Source organism: Panthera pardus, unplaced genomic scaffold, assembly GCF_024362965.1.
Source record: "Panthera pardus isolate Hobbes unplaced genomic scaffold, ASM2436296v1 HiC_scaffold_22, whole genome shotgun sequence".
NCBI classification, from domain to species: domain Eukaryota; kingdom Metazoa; phylum Chordata; class Mammalia; order Carnivora; family Felidae; genus Panthera; species Panthera pardus.
Window position 1 is genome coordinate 9745880 of NW_026526788.1, and position 20400 is coordinate 9766279.

The following is a 20400-nucleotide window of genomic DNA, read 5'->3' on the forward strand; positions in this document are numbered from 1 at the left end:
TTTCTCAAAGAAGAGCTCTTTTCCTGTTTATTTTCTTGCTCCAAATAGATTTAACAAAATCATTTTTCTCTTCCCATATTATTAAAACTTTAATTTCATGCTGTGCTCTAAATTCTTTCCCCCCTTCCTTCCAGAGTCCTTTCTCCTTCCTCAAGGGATTCTCCTGCAATTGTTCCTTACATGATCTTCTATAAACCTTCAGTGCGCTGTGGGGCAGCCTCATTGGTATCTCTGCAACTTTGGCCTCTTTCCACTTTGTCCTTATTTAGTTAGCTGAAAGTAGTACAGTAAGACATTTTCCCCCTCTCCCCACCTCCTTCTTCTCTCCTTTTCTTTCCTCCTTTCTCTCTTTTGAACTTCTCCTTCCTCTTGAGCTACCTATGCAATATAAAAGCCTGGCTAGCAAGATCCTATCTTTTATCTTCTGATTACAAAAAAAAAAAAAAAAAAAAAAAAAAAAGGGTCTGGGTGCGTGTGCACGCGCGCGTCTTTTTAATGCATGTTTACCTTTTTTACAACTAAGGCGTCAACTTCTGGAAGAGGAAAAGCCAGGTCGTCCTCTATTACATTGTTCTGTAATGAAGAGACTATCATCAGGGAGGGGGCGGGGAAGGCTCAGGCTGCTCTCTAAGGAAAGGTTCTCAACGGAGTCGTTTATTATAACCGCGCTGGGGTTCTCTCGGCAGTAAGTTGTGCCCAAGAATCCACTTCCTCTCAATCCTTCCAAGCAGCCCAAGCAAATGGACTCAGGAGAGAACACAGCAACACTGACCCACAAGATCTGTCCTTGAAGCACCGGGGGCCCGAGCTGGGGACACGCGTGGACAGAGCGAGCCCAGCCCGGAGGCCGCGGGGCTCTCCCGCCGCCGCCGGGCTCCCCCGCCCCCAGGCGCAGAAAGCCCGTGGAGCCCGCACGCGGGAGCTGAGCGCGCGCCAGCAAAGCCACTGGGCATGCTCAGAAGCCGGGCAGGTTTGGGTCTGTGGCAGGCAGCTTGTGCATTACACCCGTGCTCGCCGTCCTGGGGGAAGGAGGAGGAGGAGGAGGAGCGCGGGAGGAAGAGAAGGAGGAGCGGCGAGCAGTAGCCACGACCGCCACCACCAGGCAGAGAAAGAGTTCGTGAGGAGGGAGAGACCCTCCTTCCACTTGGAGCGCCTTGTGTCTGCTTTTGGAAAGACAGAATACAAGATAAAGGAGGAGAAGGAAAGAAGGAGGGGGAAAAGTGAGGAGGGAGAGAGAGAGAGAGGGGGGAGAAAAAAAAGACGCGAACAGAGAGGGCCGGAGCGTGCCGGGCGCCCGAGGCGCGGGGGCGGCGGTGCCGAGCCAAGAGCGCTGCCGCTTGGGCAGGTGCCGGGCCGCTGCCTGGAGGCGGCATGTGACGCGGCCGCAGCTGCCCGCGGGCGGAGCGCTCTCGGACCCGGGAGCGCACACCGCGGGGCAAGTCGGTGCCTCCGGATCCCCGCGCTGCTGGTGAGATCGCCGGCGGCAGCCTCGCTTCTGCAAAGACGCGCGATGAACCGAAGGGCGGCTCCGGGCATGGGCGTGCGGTCCTAGGACACTCGCTCCCGGAGCGCCGAGCAGGAGGCGACTAAAGGACAGGGGACCCGGCGACCCCCGTGAGTCGAGGAGGCGCGGGCGGCCGGCGTGGGACGGTCACCTGGAGCGCAGCGGCCAGGTAAAAGACGGTGCTCGCCACCGGGGCGCTGGGCGAAGCGGGTGGAGGTAGCGGCTGACCTGGTTTCTTGCCTGATCGCGTTGCCAAGGGAGGAAAAAGTTTTCGGCCCGGGTAGGAAATAAATGTCTTTGCTTTGGGGAATGCAAACAGGGTATTGGGGACGCTGGAGAGAGCTGGTCTGTCGATTTGGGGAGTAGGGGGGTGGGTGATGGAAACTTGAACCTAGAGAGAGCGCGATATTGTGCGGAGTTGGAGCCTGGGACCCAGGGTGGGAATGCTGGGGTCACCGCAAGTGCCGGGAAAATGACGGGAGTAACAGGAGCGGTGGCCGAGAGAGAGCGGGGGCGCACCACTGGGCTCTCCTCGAGCCTTGCATCCTCTCTCCCCCAAATGCCGGATTTGAGGCACCAAGAGTCCGGACAAGAGGAGCTACTCGGCTTGGTGTGTGCTCGTGCGCGCGCGCCTGTGTGATGTGCGTGTGTGGCTTCCCTCAGATGATTTCCTACCGCTTTTAGGAAAGCTAAAGCAGACACCCGCCAACCTCGAAATAGGGTGGCTTGTTCGGATTGCATTTCAGGGGGCGAAGAGGCAAATTTGGCACTTAGTGTAACACCTGGGCGAAGGTGGGTAGCCCCGGTGCGCATCTTTACTGACCCAGAGAGAGTCTACACTCGCGGAGCCGTGGCCGTTAGACCGCACCGGATCTTCTCTCTGGAACCCTCCCCCAGAACAGCCTCCTTACAGCTGGGTTAATTTCTGCGTGTTTTTAAACCGTGGTGGTGTGGGGGGCGGGGTGGGGGCACAGTTGACTCGTGCAGCAAAATGCACTTGTCTTTTTCGCGCTGTGCGTGTTGGAATTGTGATCCTGTTCGGCGTGCGTGTGCATGTGTGCGACTCTCCTAGCACGCAGGTTGGAAGTGGGAGAGGAAGCAGGGGTTTGGGAATTGCACCCATATGGACAGATTACAAGAATGCAAACATTCATGTGTCTGCAAGTGTTATTTGAACCTGTCCGATGGCTGTAAGGATATGCTGTCCTCAGGCTGGCTGTGTTGCGATGTTGAACGGGATGGCTCTTCTTAGGAGGTAAATGTATGTATCCAAGCGTTTGTGTTGTTAAAGACACTGGTTATTTCACTGTATGTTTTGCACAGACCTTTTCATGCCTCTCTTGGCCTGTGAGTCCCAACAAAACAGATAGCCTGATCCCCCATTTTGGGTCTTTCTGTGTTACTATTTGAAAAATAATTTTTTTTCCAAAAAAAAAAAAAAATGTATTTGTTGATTCTGCGGTCCCAAATAATTTTATATTGTGAGATCATTAAATTGCATGAAACATTCAGCACTATTTCCTGTGTTTAAAACAATGCCCCTGTATTTACTTAAGAAAGAGACCCTGCCTAAGAATATACACTTAAGAAAGGGGAGAGGTGAACCTAGGACAAATACCAGCATATAGACAAGATTGTGGTAGTCACGTATAAATTAAAAAAAAAACAAACTGAGGTCTTTCTGTTCCAAACGTGGTGGGATAGATATGGCGTTGGGTGCACCCTCTTGTTATGGGAGCTGGTATTGCGAACAGTATATAGAACATGCCTGCCTTTTCTGTGTGCATTCAACATGCCACAGAATTGTGGTTTAGATCATACGCTCCTATCCTTGAATAGCCTATTTGAGATTTTGTTTACAGAGCTTGTCTCAATTAGCTTAATGTATAATTAGCTATTGTTGCATTAGAAAGCATGTTATTTTTAAATGGGTTTCCATATGGAAATATACCTTTAGCTTAAATTGCTGACTTAAAATTAATTACATTGCCGGTCTGATTTAGACTGTTTCTATAGGCTGGGGGGGGGGGGGTTTGCTAATAACATTGACTTCCAAAAGGAAAATAGTACTACTGAAATGCCATTTTTTAAAAATAATAGCAAATATTTATGCAAATAGACTTAATATTTTAAAAAGGAAAAGACAAAAAGATTTTGAAAAGAATCTTTGACAATGTATATATCTACTGCATGGGAAATTATTGTAAGAGGAAAGTGTAATTCGGGAAAAGGGAAAACGTGTGTGGAATTGGTCAACATATAGAGAAAGATTGATTGTGTTATAAGAGTAGTTTTGCATTAAACCCTACATTTAAACTTATTTAGGAAACTTCCTATTAAAGTTTAGTGAAATGTATGAATTGTACATTTTTCTTTTTGGGAAAAAAGGGAGATATCACATCAAAAGTATTACCAATTTCTGAAGATTATTTAGGCATACTGGGTTTTTTTAGGATGCACCCGTTTTCTTCTCCTTATAAAGACAAATAATTTACTTCCTTACAGAAAGAGTGTGTTGTTTAAGCTACAGTGTGTAAAAGCGTGAACTTCTTTTAATGGTGTTTCAGCTTTAATTGAGGGCAACCTGTTGAAAATGAGTTTGGCGGTGGGGGTGGGGGGGTGATATATGAAATTCACAATAATATAAAATTTCTTGCATCCCCACCAGTCCACTGAATAGAAGGAAATTTCCGTGATATAATTAAAAGCAACATTCCCTTGTGTATTTGCAAATTCTAAAGTAATAATTTTGTTCATATTTGTACCTAAAATTTCCTCTAGCATTTCCTGAGCCCACGTACTGTTCTTGCCTAATAGAGTTGTTAGCATTGGAAGAATTACTTGCCTACTCCTAAATGGCCTGGACATTGTCAGTGTAACTATTAAGGAACTGGGTCTTTGCAATGCAGGGAAGTTTATATTGAGAACAGCTGTGGTCTAGTGGCACTTCAGACATGAGATGAATGAATGGTGAATCATATGAAGACAGAGTCTCTGGTGGGTATGCTGAGAGATGCACCTGTCATTCACTGAGGGAACCTACTTTTATGTCATAATATATTATGACCCATAGCATTATCCTCACATTGTGTTTCTGAAGCATCAGTGAGTAACTGGAAATGTTTTACTTTATGCAATATGTTTGTGAATTGAAAAATACATTTTTCGTACGGGAGAATATCAAAAAGACCTGTATGGCTCCAATAAAAAAAAATTAAGCAAATGCCTCCACCACGGTTGTTTAAAAAAAAAATCAGCATAATAAAATGTGCCTTATGCTTAATTTTTGATGGCAGTGCTTCCCTACATGGCCATGAAATGGTCCACTGGATTTTTTTTTTTAACCTATCAATCTCATTTAGTCCAGTGGAATCCCTGTCCTAGTTGCCGGTATGAACAGAACTGGGGGATAGAATTGTAGCCTCGGTGGAAAGTTTTGACTTTAGGGGAGAAAGGTGAACAGATCACCTAATGAATTTGACAAGAGGCAAAACCTGTCAAATTGGAAGTTAATTTCTCATGTCTGACAAGACTCCATCTTCAACATTAAGGAAGGGGTTCTTGTTCAGATCAAATTAAAGACTCTGAATCCTAAATCAGTAGTTATGGCCCTTGTCTCTCCACCAGCACGCCACAGAAAGGCTGTGCAGGTGCAAAAGGCATCCCCTTTTGGTTGTAATCCCACATCCCATGTGCTCCATTAGATTTCCCCGTTCCCTAAAAAGTGCATATCCTGGGCGACTTAGACCTGCATTAGCACTGTCATCAAATAAGGAAATGAAGACAGTTTTGTTGCAGTGAAGCTATTGGAAATATTGAATCACAATGGGCCGTACAGTGGAAATGGGGTGCCCTCCCCCAGCAATTCTTTCCCCATGTGCAAGTGGAGGAGATAGAAGTCTTCCTGTCTACGTTGCGGAATGCTTTTGGCCATCCATAGTCATGACTTTTGTGGAAGTGCTTTTCGAACAATCTCTAAAGCACTATTAAATGTGGCGCACGATTTGGACCCTTAATATTATTTGATGTGGAGCCCGGAGAGCCAGAGTACAGGTTCCCCTCTGGCTAAGTAGCTGGCTGCACTTGCGTTCCCTTCTGTCCGGAAGTTTTGGCGGCTTGTAGACTCCCTGGCCTCTGGCAGGCTCTCCCCTTCCGGCTGGCACTTCTGCTCTCCCACCTGTTGAAACGTCCTGCTCATGCACTCCTGAAGGCTAAGTCCTCTGGCTGGCATGCACCTTCTTTGACTTCTCTCTGCCGAGGCTGTAGCTCCCCACATCGACAGAGCCCCGGGATCCGCCGGTGGTGATGGCAGGCCAACAGAAGGAATATTTGAGCTCCTGCCATCTTCTTCTCACCAACTGTGCCAGTTCATCCTGAAGCCAGCTAGAATGTGAACACTTTGAGGAGAAACAACGATGGGGGGGAAATGGGGGAATACGATTAGACAAACAGTAGCTGGCTGATGCATGTGGGCTTTGAGCTCTTGCCTTCCCCAGCCCTGCATTGTGTGACACTGGGAGACTGGGCTTCTGGACTCTTCAACCAGTGCACTGCAGAGAAGGGAGTGTGAGGTTCACTGGCCCTAACCCTAGTGAGCTCTAGTGTTTCCCATGCCAAGCTAGCCTCAGTTTCTCTTACTCTTGTCATATTTTCCAAGGCTAGGCTTTTCTCATGTTTGCAGTTTTAGTCCTACAGGCTTGCCTGGAAGGGCTTTAGCTGTGACCTTGGCAGTTAGCCTCACCCTTGCCAAGAACTTTTCTCCAGGAGCAAGACTGCATTCTTTCTCTTCTTAGTCTCTGATGCAACCCTAAAGTGGACAAACCCCTAGGCCTAAGGCACAGTCACCCTCCTGACAGTGTATCCTTTCTGCCTGAAGAGTCGTGCTGCCAAGTTCCAACCTGACAAATAAATTCTCCTTGTGTGTCATTGTTGGCAGGATCAAATCTCAGTTCTCCACACTCCTCCTGGCCACTGTAATTTGAGTTGCTGACTATCCACTACAGAATTAATTCTTCATTAGGTCATTTGTTCTGGCCTAGCCCTAGCTTATTTCCTGTCCCCGGTGTTCCCTTGAAATCTGGCACACCAGCTGAGCCCTGACATATTCTACCTTCAGTCACCTCTACTGCAGGAAGTAGAGCTAGTGTAGACATCCTGGGTCAGGCAGGATATCCTTCCACTACTGCTGTGCAGATAAAATTCAGGTAGGATCAAGCCAAAGTAAAATACCGCCAGCAGGCTGTGAAGGACCATGCGTTTATGGTTGTGAGGTGTTCTTCTGCTGAGGCCTTTTAATTTATCACAGGTAGCTATGGCCATGGAATTAGATTCACACCAAAATATCCTGCCAGTAAGCTTTAGGGAAAGGGACCTATGGACAGCCTTTGTCCATTTTTTTTCAACTTCTCACTTTAGAGTAGTGATATTTGCTCTGGACTTGCCCATGGAACCAAGTCTGGAGAGAGACCCCGTTACTACTCAACTAAGAACCACTTCTTGCCCATGGCCATTTGGAGTTTCATCTTGCCGGCTCTTAACCTCCCGTGGGGCCCAATCCAGTTGTATTTTGCAGAATCCAAGAATCCACATAAATTTCAAATATTACTGGGTTCTATGTGTCTGTGTATCTATCTATTTATACATATGTGTATTCATTGAGAAGTGTTGAACACAGTGATTTTTTTGTTATTTTCAATTTTTTCAGTTCAACATAGTCTAAAAGCACAACTTCTCTCATGTGCAAATCCCTCAAATCATCTGCATTGAAAAGAAGTTCTCATACATGAAATGGATGCAGAGATCCTCCTGTCTAGTTTGCCTGTGACTCCTCACGTGATAATGACCTGTGCCGTGTGCATTACCTTGTCAGAAGGGAGACATTTGGGAAAACTGGAATTGCCACAGTATCCCTTCCTATGAAGTCCTCCTTTCTTCCCTCCTCACCCCCAAATCCTCAGCCAACCTCTCTCAACTTTCCTTGAATGCAGCTATCATTCTGTTTTCCTTGTGATAAATTATTTAAAACCCTTTAGTTCATGTAATAGTAAGAAAACTTGTCTAAGCAACTATAAGCCTCATGTCCTTCCTCCAAATTCTGGTTGTACCCTCTATCTTGAATAGTAAATGTGGCATTCGAGGATAACCCAGGTAGTATTTATGAAGTTAACTTCATGAGAGTATAAATAAATTTTAATTTACTTGCTTTAGTAGGATGAGTCTATCCATCTGCCTTTCTCCTTCCCTGTTGCTTTGTCTATCTGTCTGTCTATCTATCTATCTATCTATCTATCTATCTATCAGTCATCTGTCTATTATCTCTCTGTGTGTCTGTGTATCCATCTCTGTGTTCCGCTTACACATGTGGGTGTACATCTCTGTGGTAATTCTCCCTGACAGTGTTCAGTGTTATCTGATGTGCCGGGTACCACAGACATCCTTCTTTGGATTCACAAGAGGGTGAGTCCAGGGCTGTGCCTTCCAAGAGTTTATGATCTGCATGTGTTGAGAGCAGCTCCAGAAATCTAAGAGTTGGAAGGTGATGTCAGGTGTCATATTGATTTACTATGGCTTAAAACAAAATAAATGTTTCCTCTCATAATTCTGGAGAGCAGAAGTCTGAAATCAAAGTGTGGGCAGGTGCACAGTCCTTCCAAAGCCTCCAGGGGAGAATCCTTCCTTGTCACCCACAGCCTCTGATGGCTGTCTACATTCCTTGACTTGTGACTGCCTCTAGTCTCTGCCTCTGTGGTCACATCGCCAGCTCTTTTTCTGTGTGCCTCCTCCTCTGTGTTCCTGTCTTACAGGGATACATGTGATTGCATTTAGGACCCACCCAGAAAATCCAGGATAAGCTCCTCCTTCTGAAAGTCTTAATGTTATCATACCTTTTACCACATAAAGTAGTATTTACAGGTTTCGGAAATTAGGATGTGGACATCCTATTTTGAGAGGACACCATTCAACCAGCTACAGATGTCAGTGATGAACCACATTCTACTTTGTGATTCCCTGTTGAATTGTGCGATCTGTGAGCTCTGAGAAATGAATGTATACAAGGTGGCCTTTTCCATTTTCAGACAGCCCTGAGCAGATTCTCCTTACGTTGAGCCAAAAATCTAATTCTTACTGTTTGCCCTCCTAATAATTCTGAGAATTACGATGAGAATACTTCTCATCTTTTCTCCATAAGCAAATCTTTAAAGTTCAACAGTTTAAAGTTCATTCAACCTGGTCTCTTACGCCCCTTCAGAATTTTCATTTTCGTTCTTAATCTTTTCATTCGTGCTCAGTGCCACCTCCCTCCACCCCCAATTTCACTACCCTCCGACCCTAACCTTTTGCTCTCTAGCTTCCCTCCTCACCAGGAGTAAAACCACTACCAAAAGTCACCCCTGACCTCTTAGTCATAAAACAAGTTGCCCTTCCCCAGGTGTCCCCTTTAGTCTCTTAGCAACACCTGTACCTCTCTTTATTTTCAAAGCATCGTATTTCCCTGGCTCTCTCTCTCTTGTGGTTCCTCTGCCTTCTCCCAGCTTCCCTACCCCATCTCCTGAGCGGAGTGAGACTCTCCAAGAATTTCTCTTCTGTTGTCCCCCATGCCTTCCTCGCCCCCTCCTCCCTTGGTAACTGCACTTGTTTTCATGGCTTCCAATGCCTCCAGTGTGGAGCACACCCATTCATGGTCTCCACGCCCAGCTTGGCTTCTGGAAGGAGTGTTTCCATGAGTTTGCCGGACAGCACAGCCTTCATCTGTTTCCTCCTCATCCTGCTCCTCTTCGGTTTCCTATTTCTATAAATAGCATGGCCATCGTACAACTCAAAATGTCTGAGTAATCTTGATTTATTCCCTTCCATTGCCTCCCACATTTAGTCAGATGCCAAATTGTAATAATTCAACCAAGTAATAGCTCAAACCTCTTGGCTTCTTTTCTTCCCTATCACCAGCACCTTGATTTATTGCTTTTCCAACTTTATTGTGCATTCAGATCACATAGGGATCTTGGTAGAAGGCAGACTGATTCGGGAGGTCTGGGCTGGGGCCTGAGAATCTGCAGTTCTAACTAGCCCAGGTGATGCGAATGCTGATTCGAGTCACCTCGTTCATCCAGTCTCTGGGCCTCCCAGATGACTGTGCCCTCTTCTCATCCATTTTATACAGATCACTTTTATTGAAGACCCAATCTGATCGTTGTTTTCTCCTATCCTCACAAAACTTCTTTGACATCCCCTTCTATTATTATTGAATGACAATTAAAAGTATTCTATCAGCATTCAACTAGCATTCCACTTGTTCCATGGCTTGGATTTACATTTTAAATTCAATCCCAAGTCTCAAGGTCGCCTCTCACGGTACCCTTGGCACTTGCTGTTGTGTATACGCTCTGCCATTTCCCTGACTTTCATGTGTTCTCAGTGCTGCACAAAATGCCCTTTCTTCCATATCCTCATGGGCTCGGATTTTAGCAGTTTGTCAAGGATTGCTTGAACTGACATTTCTTACCATGAATTCATCTTTTAGTACTTTATCAGACATTCAGTGTCATCACCGGTCACATTTACTCGTGCGTGCATGTGTGTGTGTGTGTGTGTGTGTAAATTATTTCAGATACTGGAGTGTGAAGTCCTTTGAGGACACTGTGTCTCATTTGTCCTTTATTGCCCTAAAGTACCCTGCGTGGAGTCTTCCTCCGAATGCTCAGTATACTCATCAACCTATAAACTGTGTAAATATACTGTATTTGTTGCTTTCTCATTATGTAAGTAATAGGGATTACACTAAAAATCAAGCATTACAACAATGTATATGACGTCAAAAGTAAAACCAAAAAGTTCACCGTGACCTAATATCCCCTAAAAAACCATGGTTAACAATTTGATGCAAAATCCTTTAATACTTTTTTTAAAGCAAGCTCTGCACCCAACGTGGGGCTTGAACTCATGACCCCGAGATCGAGAGTCATGTGCTCTACTGATTGAGCAGCCAGGCGCCCCAATCCTTTGAGATTTTTCTATATACACCCTCACGTTTATCTTATACAAAACTGAGATAATAATAGATTTTTGTGACCTGACTTTAAATGTAAATCTACCTCTCCCTGTTTTTTTTTTAAATCTGCAATGTATTCTAAAAGATCTACTGATTTCGCTGCATAAAAATCAATCCACTTAAGATGGCCCAGTGGTATAGAAATATGTTTGCTTTGAAATTCTGATCAGTTAAGCATGTCTTTATTCAGCACTTTCTCTGCCCCCAGGATTAGACACTTAGGATTTACGAGAGTAAGACATAATACTGCCCCAGAGGGCACAAGCTGTTCACGTCCCTTCAGGCTGATGTTGGACCGTAGACTGGTGGTGATGTAGTGACCACTCAGGTTTGATGCCCTGCACTTTCAGATAGTTGAATTTCATATTGAAATTTAAACTGTCACATGCTTTATATTTTAATAGTTTTTTTTAAGTTTATTTTTTAGTTTTTGAGAGACAGAGGGAACGTGCGTGCAGGTAGGGGAGGGGTAGAGAGAGACGGAGACAGAGGATCTGAAGCAGGCTCCTGGCTGACAGCAGAGAGCGTGATGTGACGCTGGGCTAGATCTCACCAACCATGACATCATGACCTGAACTGAAGTCAGACGCTTAGCTGACTGAGCCACCCAGGCGCCCCTAATCTTTCACATACTTTAGATCTGTGGAAAGCGGATGATTCATGTTGAAATCTGAATGTGGATATATTTATTGAAGACACACATATAATGTATATTAGTTTTTGTTTCATGAATGAATGTAATCTTGGAGTAAAAAAGCCCAGAAAATCTTTTTCCCCCAGAAATTCTTTAACAAAGATTTAATAAAATCATGTTGTATATTTAACAAAAGTGCAATTTAGAGAGAGGAAGGGCAAAAAAAAAAAACCCCACAAAGTCATACGAGCTATGTTTTAGAATGCCAATAAATGAATGCACAATGTAAGACATTGATTGAAAAGAAAATTCCTATAGAAGTCAAAATCAAAATTCCTCTAAGGATTTTGGAGAGACAGCTCCAAACGACGAATGTTTGTTACTGTGACCGTTATTTGTCAATTTTTGAAAAATCAGTTTTGCGGTAGAATTCTGGAAGTTCGTTTTGCCTGGGTAGTGGGTCAGGTGGAGTATGTAGGGGGAACCTACAGTTATCATTGAAGCTGGCTATGTCTCATGAAGAAAAAACCTAAAAGCAGAATGCCAGACAATAAGGGGCTGATGCTTAGACATGTGTGAGGCTGCTGTGGTCTGAGTTTGTGAAATCGTATGAAGAACACTTCTAGATCATATCTCTTCTATTTGAGGAAAATGAGGTCCCAAGACTTTGAGTGATTCACCCAAGGACACAAACTTAACAAGCCTGGGTCTTTGGGCTGCACATCAGGGTTTCTCGGTTCTTCCAGGGAAGAGTCATCCCACCTGCTGTCTGTGTGTGTTCTCGCCCCTGGAGATCTCAGCTGCACTTAGGGCTTCGGTGACAGCAGACCCAGGTCCGTTCCCTTGAGTGCGGAACATCCATTTCTGGCACTCTGCTGGACATTTCCACAAAGGATATCCACCGGGCACCTCTCACGCCCTGTTTGGACATTGGAACCCATCACCTTTCTCCGAAATATACCATTCTGCCTGGTTTTCCTATATTAGCTGATTGCATCAGTCCCCCTAGGATCTCAGACCTTTTGCCACTGTATTTCCTTTATACCCTCACTCTGCACATGCAGTCTCCACATCCTAACAGATTTTCTTGAGCTGTCTCATCCATTCCTTCCCTCCCCTTCCCACTGCCTTTCCCATCTCCCCCTCACACAGTGCCCATGGCCTCGAACGTGGCTCCCTGCTTTCATTCTGCCTTGGCTTTTCCCTATTCTGTAACGAGGTCAAAGTCATTCACATTTGGCTCTATGCAACTGTCCATACGGTCTTCCTTGCCTCCCTCTGCTGCGGCTCTTAGATGCATGTCAGCCTGCTGGGGAACCCTCTCACTGGCCCCCATTCTCCTCCCTCCGGGTGTCTGTAGAGACCCCCCCCCCCCCATGCTTCCTGACATTCTACTCCTGCTCTGACTGTTAGCAGACCCACAGATGCTAGAGGCCTGCCTCCCCAGACAAAAGTCACCTTTTCAGTCCCCATGCCCCTTTAGTGTATTAGTCCCATGCCCGCTATCACATTTGCCACATATGTTTGCGCTAGAATAAGTTACGTGAATAACTGTCTTTTCCTTTAGATTTTCCGTGTCTCATCAGGACCCACCATTATTTATTTTTCGATGCCTAGGACTTCACGCTGTAAAGTCCAAACGAGAAGCTCTCGAAATCTGTCCCTGTATGGGCAGAGATTTTTATGTTATGTTTTCCTCGCCAGCGTCTCCCATGGGCCAAAAACAGTGCTTGGCACATGATAGACTCTCGTTATGTACTTGTTGTTGAGTGAATTCCCTCTCACCTTTCCCCTTGCGGGGCGGGGAGGGGGGGGGCTTGAATTAAATCTCAGGTTTACCAGTTTTCAGTGCATCTTAATAATGACAAAATAGCTGACATGTTTATAAACAGTAACCAGTTCTTGATGAGTATCATACAGAACATAATAGAATTATCCCAGGCCAGACCCAGAGTGTCACTTGCTTGGGGGGTTGTCTGTGTAGATATAATGGTTACGCGGGTGACCCTAACATTTTGAGAGGTATAATCCTTTCAGAGAACCACCTCCAGATGTGGCTCCTCTCACTGGCCAATGCTGATTGTACTTTTGAAGTAGTCATTATTGGTCGAGCTTCCTAAGTAGCGGCTTCTCATGGGGATTCTTGTAACCACCGGACAGGTTTAGAAATGGTGATGTTTCTAAAGCCATACATAGCCCAGGATTGAGTGCCCCAGAATTCTCTGGGGGTGGCTGTTAAAAATGCATTCTTGGGGATTGAAACCAGACCAGCCGAATCAGGTTCTGTCAGTCTGCATTTCAAATAAATACCTTGAAGGATACTTACGCTTGCTCAATTTTAAGACCCACTAGTGAGGATTAACAGCGAACAGGAGGGAGACAGACATAGAAAGAAATTGAGAAAGAAACATTTTCTTTCTTTCCTTTTTTTTTTTTTTTCTGTGTAGATTGTGAGTAGCCTGGTTGGCAAGGGGTGCATTATCTTAGGCTGTTCTCTCTGGTAAGATGAGTCATATTCAATTTAGGGTGTTTCTCAGGCTGTGAGGAAGGGTGGAGTGCTCTTTTCCACTGGAATTTAAACACAATCGAGCAAGGACTGAGATCTCAGGTGTAGAAATAAGATGAAACTGTTTCCATCAAATGTCCTCCACTGTATCTAAATATATTGTTGTATTTAAAAAGTACGGATATGTGTTCATAGGTGGTATTAAAACAGAAGTTCTGATCTCGAATACAGGAAGTCCTTGACAATTTTTTTTCTTTGTTTCTTGATTTATATTATGGAGCTATTATACGCAGACCATATATTTGCATGTATCTAATGCTATATTTAAGGATTACCTTTCTGAGAAAGTATATCATATGCATTATTGATATGAAGAAGATAATGTCAGGAAAGTGAGACGGTATAGTCTAGAACTGCTACCTATGTGCCTAATAATTCAATTATTGTAAATATTCATAGAATAAGCATAGATTCATTTTGCTCATTGATTAAAGGTCATTCCGTCTAGATCATCTAGAAATAAATAAGTTTTAAAAAGCGTATGTAATACATTTCATAGTACTTCACAAATTTAAAGTATTATATTAATTTCTAAGACAATTAAACAAAATTATCAATCACTCTGTTCCGATCTGTTTCCAGTTCCTCTACTGCCATTCACTAGCTCATTAAATTTATCACGTTCCTAAATTGTTTCAGGCACTGTTCTAGGTGCCAGAGATAAAGAGAGAAATAAACAGGACAAGATGCTGCTTTCATGAAACTTCTGTTTTTGTGAAAATCCATAGGATCTAGACATAAGATCTACAAGTTTCATGAAATTTCTGTTTTTGTGAAAATCCATAGGATCCATAGCAATCCATAGACTCCATAGGATCCCAAGGGGTTTTACACAGGCCTTCCTTAACTTGATGTCAAAGTCAGAGAGATATGGGTATTACAGTAGCATGGTCACTTAGATGTGTGACCTTCCTAGGTTTCACTTTTCCTCTATCTTTTAAGCTTAGAGCTTAGATTGGATTTTTCTCAAAAAAATATATGTGTATATATATGCATGTATATATGCATATATATAGACTGTTTTCTAGAAAAATTAGGCTGCCGATTCTGATTTTTGCCACTAGATGGCAGACATCAGCATTTGTGTCCAATGAATGGGTCAAGTCTTGAAAAATTAAAATGAGGTTCAAAATGAGTCACTTGATATGGGGAAATGTTGTTAGTTCCATGTGAGGGAGAGGGAGGAGTTGCTGTTATATTCCATAGATTTCATGCTTTAACTATGGTCATTCTTTACTCTCTGGCATTTAGTTTGTTGTTTTGTTTTGTTGGGATTTAGTTTTTAATGTGGCTATCTGCTCTTTCTTTCCAAACACAGGACAGCCCATTTTTGAAACCTATGTTGAAAGTCACGTGTATTGCTGGAATTATGATATAAGACATTATCTCTAATATCTTATAATAACCTTATAATATCTAAGTTATGATATAATAAATATATGAAATATAAGATATTAGCTAGAATAGAAATTCCCTAACATACCTTGACCAGTGTTTCTTACATATGAAAAAATTAAAATAGACTTTGCAAGTTGAAACCTAGATGAACACATTTAGTAGCTCTAGGGAGTAGACTACTATTCCAAATGTGTGAGAAACAAAGGTTTCATTTGTGTGTGTGTTGGGGGGGGGGGGTGACAGAAGAAACAAAGATACTAGAAACCTTAAGCCTGACTAATTAATTTTATCTGCCATTGGTTATAGGAATCCAAAAAAAATCAAATATAAACAGAAGTTATATCAGGCAACTCATATGTGTAAACCAAGATTAACATTACCATTACAGAGTAGAAAGCTGGCCCAGATCCTGCTAATGAAGATCCCACCAATGTATCTTCTTTTTAGCACAGAAATAACTAACCAGGGGCTCCTGGGTGGCTCAGTCGGTTAAGTGTCTGACTCTTGATTTTGGCTCATGTCATGAGCTCTCTGTGCACAGAGCCTGCTTGGGATTCTCTCTCTGCCCATCCCTCTCTCTCCTCTCTCTCTCTCTGTCTCTCTCTGTCTCTCTCTCCCTCTCTCTCAAAAATAAATAAATATTAACAAAAAAAGAAATAACTAACCAAAGCATGACATTCAGTGTGTCTTTTAGAAGACTGAAGGCGCCATCTTGTGTGTTTTCCAAGTCCAAACCAGACCAAGCTATAAAGTGGTGCCCACTGACTCTTTAAAATTTTAGAAAGCCAATACCAACTGTAGATGCTGTTTTTGAACTCCAGAGCAGCTTGGAAATAATTGTTTTAAGGCAATGAGGTTCAGAAGGGAAAAATGTGTAGCAAAGTCTTGCCCTTAGATATGTGTTTATAACCTATAAAAGTGTTAATTGGTAAAATAGAATTATCTGAGCCAAGTTGTTCTTGGGATTTAAAGGGTGGGGAAGCCAAATCTTTTTGGAGGGATTCCAGGAACTTCTTAGTTAAAGGAATTTCACTTGAGAAATACTTTAAAGGACTGGTAAGGTTTAAATAGGCAGACATGCAAGGTACACTAATTAGGCAAAACTTACCTTACATGTGGAAACTCTTTGCTATTTTTTGTCTGTGTCAGGAACATTCCATCTCAGAGTCTTTGCACCTGCTATTCTGTTTGGAACACTCTTTCTGGAAATCTGTACAGCATGCTTCTGCACCTACTTTAGGTTTTTCTCAAATGTCACTTGATCAGGCCAGCATTTTGTGACCACCTCATCTGAAACAGTATGAATTCTCTTCCACTATTCACTGTCTCTTCAATCTCTCGTCCTTTTCTTCATAGTATTTATCACCACCTGACATCATGTGTATTTATTTTTTCATTTATTGCCTGTTTGTAATCCACATAATATGAGCTCTCTGAGACCAAGAATTTAATTTTTTTTAAACTGCTAAATCTCCAGTTCCTAGAACACTGCCTGGCCCACCATAGGCTCTTAACAAACACTAACCGAATAAGCGAATACTCAGTGCCACTTTTGCATTTCTTGTCACATAAACACTGATAAACTTACCCCGTATTGTCCATTCAGCCATGGCCCTTTCTTTTGTACATTCATATTAAAATCATCACTCATAGCATCATTTACAGTGAAGTATAGGATTATAGATGTGCAGAACAATGAAATAAACTAGCACATTCACTCAGATTTACCTGATTATGCCTAGCCTTGTTTCTAATAATGTTATTTCCCCTATTTTCCCATTAGAATTACATAAGAGAGAAGCAACTTGCTACCTTCTAATTTTTTAAAATTTTATTGTGCTCACAATAAATAAATAAATAAATAAAATGTATTAAATAAGTGCTCACTTAATTATAAGCATATGCACTAAAAAGGAAGTCAAGAAATTCTTTGGGTTATAAAATGGAAGGGGAAGTCGAAGGACTTTTCTGAGTTTGATTCTGTGGCGTAATTAGGAAGTCACCAGTGAGTACCTACTATGTGTCACTGTGCAAAAAGTGACATAATCACGAGTGTGTTGGCCCAAAGTACCACAAGATACTTAATTTTCTACATTACTTGGCTAATATGCTTTCTAGCAGTTTGGTGATTCTGAGGCTCTTAAAAATAACCAAGTATTATACTCTGTTAGGTTTTTCACAGCAAAATCTAGGTCTTGACATATTGCCAAACATACTTGAAAATAATGTATTCTATTTTTTCATTCATCAGATTTTTTTTTTTGAGCAACTGCCCATGCTAGAATGCTGTTCCACGTCAGGGATACAGTGATGCCGAAAAAAGACAGGGTCTTGCCCTCAAGAGGAGCTTCAAGCTTCAGTGAATCAACTAATTGTTCTTGCTATTGAAAAGTAGCTTTAAGGGGCGCCTGGGTGGCTCAGTCGGTTGGGCGGCCGACTTCGGCTCAGGTCATGATCTCGCGGTCCGTGAGTTCGAGCCCCGCGTCAGGCTCTGTGCTGGCAGCTCAGAGCCTGGAGCCTGTTTCGGATTCTGTGTCTCCCTCTCTCTGACCCTCCCCGTTCATGCTCTGTCTCTCTCTGTCTCAAGAATAAATAAACGTTAAAAAAAAAAAAAGATTAGCAGAAAAGTAGCTTTAAAAAAATGTAATAAGAGTATAATAAATATAATATAAATATTATAATAAGTAATCTGGCTTGAAGGGTGCTGATCCGTGGGCATCACCATAAGATTGACATTCCTAATATGGTAAATTTTGCTCTGATGATGGTGGGATAGGAGGCATTCCCTGGAGACGCTGTTTCTCTGGAACCTGCAGATCAAAACGCACACACACTCGACTGTGTGAACCATCTTAGCAGCACCCAGAACTCGGTTGGGGCTGAATCTCTCCCATCTCTCAGGTCTTGAAACCATATGTGTAGGTGAGAACTTTTGTCTGGGCTCTGAATCAAAGTGGGAAACGATGCTTGTACAGGCATGGTTTCAAAACAGGTATTTGGAAGTTAGGAAAATATTTTACTGGAATCACACGGAAGCTATTGTCCAATAGAATGTGAGGTTGTCACAAGCTTGACCTCTTGATCGCTAAAAGGACAGTGAGATGCTTGGAATTTGTAGCAAGAGATTCACTGAGGGGCACCTGGGTGGCTCAGTCGGTTGGGTGTCCGACTTCGGCTCAGGTCATGATCTCACGGTCCGCGGGTTCGAGCCCCGCGTTGGGCTCTGTGCTGACAGCTCAGAGCCTGGAGCCCGCTTCGGATTCTGTGTATCCCTCTCTCTGCCCCTCCCCTGCTCATGCTCTGTCTCTCTCTGTCTCAAAAATAAATAAAGGTTAAAAAAAATTAAAAAAAGAGATTCACTGAATAGAGAATATCTTTTGTTAAAACAAAATCAGTGATGTAGATACTAAAGCAATTTTCATTTGAGGGCATCTGCTGCTCTAACCTTTTGAAGAACATTTTGCTGTATGGTATCAGATGGCTGATATTAACCTTAAAATGTTTTGTTGTTGTTGTTTTTTAATAGTTTTTTTAAAGTTTTTATTTTATTCTTATTTTTGAGACAGAGAGTGCCAGTGTGAGAGAGGGGCAGAGCGAGAAAGAGAGAAAATCCCAAGCGGGCTCCACACTGTCAGTTCAGAGCCTGATGTGGGGCTCAAACTCACAAACCGTGAGATTAGGGCCAGAGTTCAAATCCAGAGTCAGGCACTTAACCAACTGAGCCACCCAGGCATCCCAACCTTAAAAATGTTTTTAACCACAAAATGCTGTCATGCTCCCAGAATTATAAGGTCCTTCTCAATTGTTACCAATTTCCATTCTGAAGCTCTCCCACCATTATTTTCCCTCTTAACCTTCTTTTAATTAAGTGTTTCTTATTTGGACTTTTTTTTGGTCCTAATCTCTGTAACCCATGAAAATTTAATACCATGCATTCACTGTGTAGCTGTTTGTAAAATGTGGCCATTCAGAGATTTGGAACCCATTGCAATCTCTAAAACTTTTTTTTTTTTTTTTCCCTCTAAGAACCCATTTTAAAGGCTGGGTATGCCCTTACATACTTTGATCATTTACCAGGACAGTATCAAGGCAGAAGTGGTTCCATGGCCCCTTACACTTCATGGTGCTTTTAGTCTCCTTTGCCGTTCCCCGGAAAAGTTCTGTACCGTTGACGTGATTCTCTCATGGAAGCACGCAGGATCCCTTCCCCACCATCTCTCTGCTGGAATCCTCTGATCCCTCAGGACTCGTGCTAGAGTGGACGCATCTGCTGTCCCTAAAAAAGGATTTCCAGTAAACCTCTACTACACTCTGGCCCCTTAATACTGGGTTTTTGAGCAGTGGAGAAGGTCAGTGTGTTCTTCTGAGGCACAATAAGAAAATCCAAGCACAATTTTATTTATTTTCCAGCTTCTTACTGCTTTTCTCCAGCTCCACTGCTGTGGGTGTCCTTAAATTTGCTTTGTTCTGCCTGGCAAATCTGCCTGTTCTCACCACCCAAGTACACTTGAGATAAAGGGAAGCCTAGATAGGGCCACTCTGTTTTGTTTTCTTACACGATTTACACAGTTGTTGCATTCCTGTGTCATCAAAGAGTTTTGAAGCTTTTGTAATACCTCAGTCCTTCACAAAGTCCCATGGTTCCCAAGGCTGTGAGAAAATTATAGCAGCCCTCAGCGCCCCAGGCCTCCCAGCTTCCCAGTCTTGACAGGTGAGCATTTTTAACTCTTTAGGCTGTTTTTTTCCCCCTCTTATTTACTTTCATATTTGTAAATACCATGCTTCGACTGATGTGTCTTACTTTTTGGCTTTTAGTTTTTTCAATAACTTTTTAATGTTTATTTTTGAGAGACAGAGAGAGAGTGAGCATGAATTGGGGGAGGGGCAGAGAGAGAGGGAGACACAGAATCCAAAGCAGGCTCCAGGCTCCGAGCTGTCAGCACAGAGCCCGATGCAGGGATTGAACTCACAGACCACGAGATTATGACCTGAGCCAAAGTTGGCCACTCAACCTAGCCAGCCACCCAGGCACCCCTTACTCTCTGGCTTTTAGAATTTACTTCTTACTATAGAAAACCTCCATCCTTATACTGAGAAAATCACATTAAAATTTTTGTTATAGGAATATTCAATATTAACATGTTTTGACTATATAAATGTTACTACTGAACCATTTAGTGAACTTCTTATGATATTTTCTCTTTTTGTATTTTTTTTTATTTTCTAGGAAGTAATACTTGTCTCATGTTCTC

At 43.1% G+C, this 20400-nt stretch overlaps 1 protein-coding gene across 4 annotated transcripts in view; it reads left to right on the forward strand.

Annotated features, from left to right (window-relative positions):
* The first annotated feature begins 880 nt into the window (after positions 1–880).
* Positions 881–20400, forward strand: part of CHRM3 (cholinergic receptor muscarinic 3) — a 521929-nt gene continuing 502409 nt past the window's right edge. For 3 of the 4 annotated variants that reach the window (XM_053910137.1, XM_019418888.2, XM_053910139.1), the window contains exon 1: positions 881–1673. The gene's annotated coding sequence lies outside the window, so the exon portion shown is untranslated. Of the gene's footprint in view, positions 1674–2532; positions 2760–20400 lie in introns of those variants that run through there. The other variant, XM_019418889.2, reaches the window with a different exon arrangement.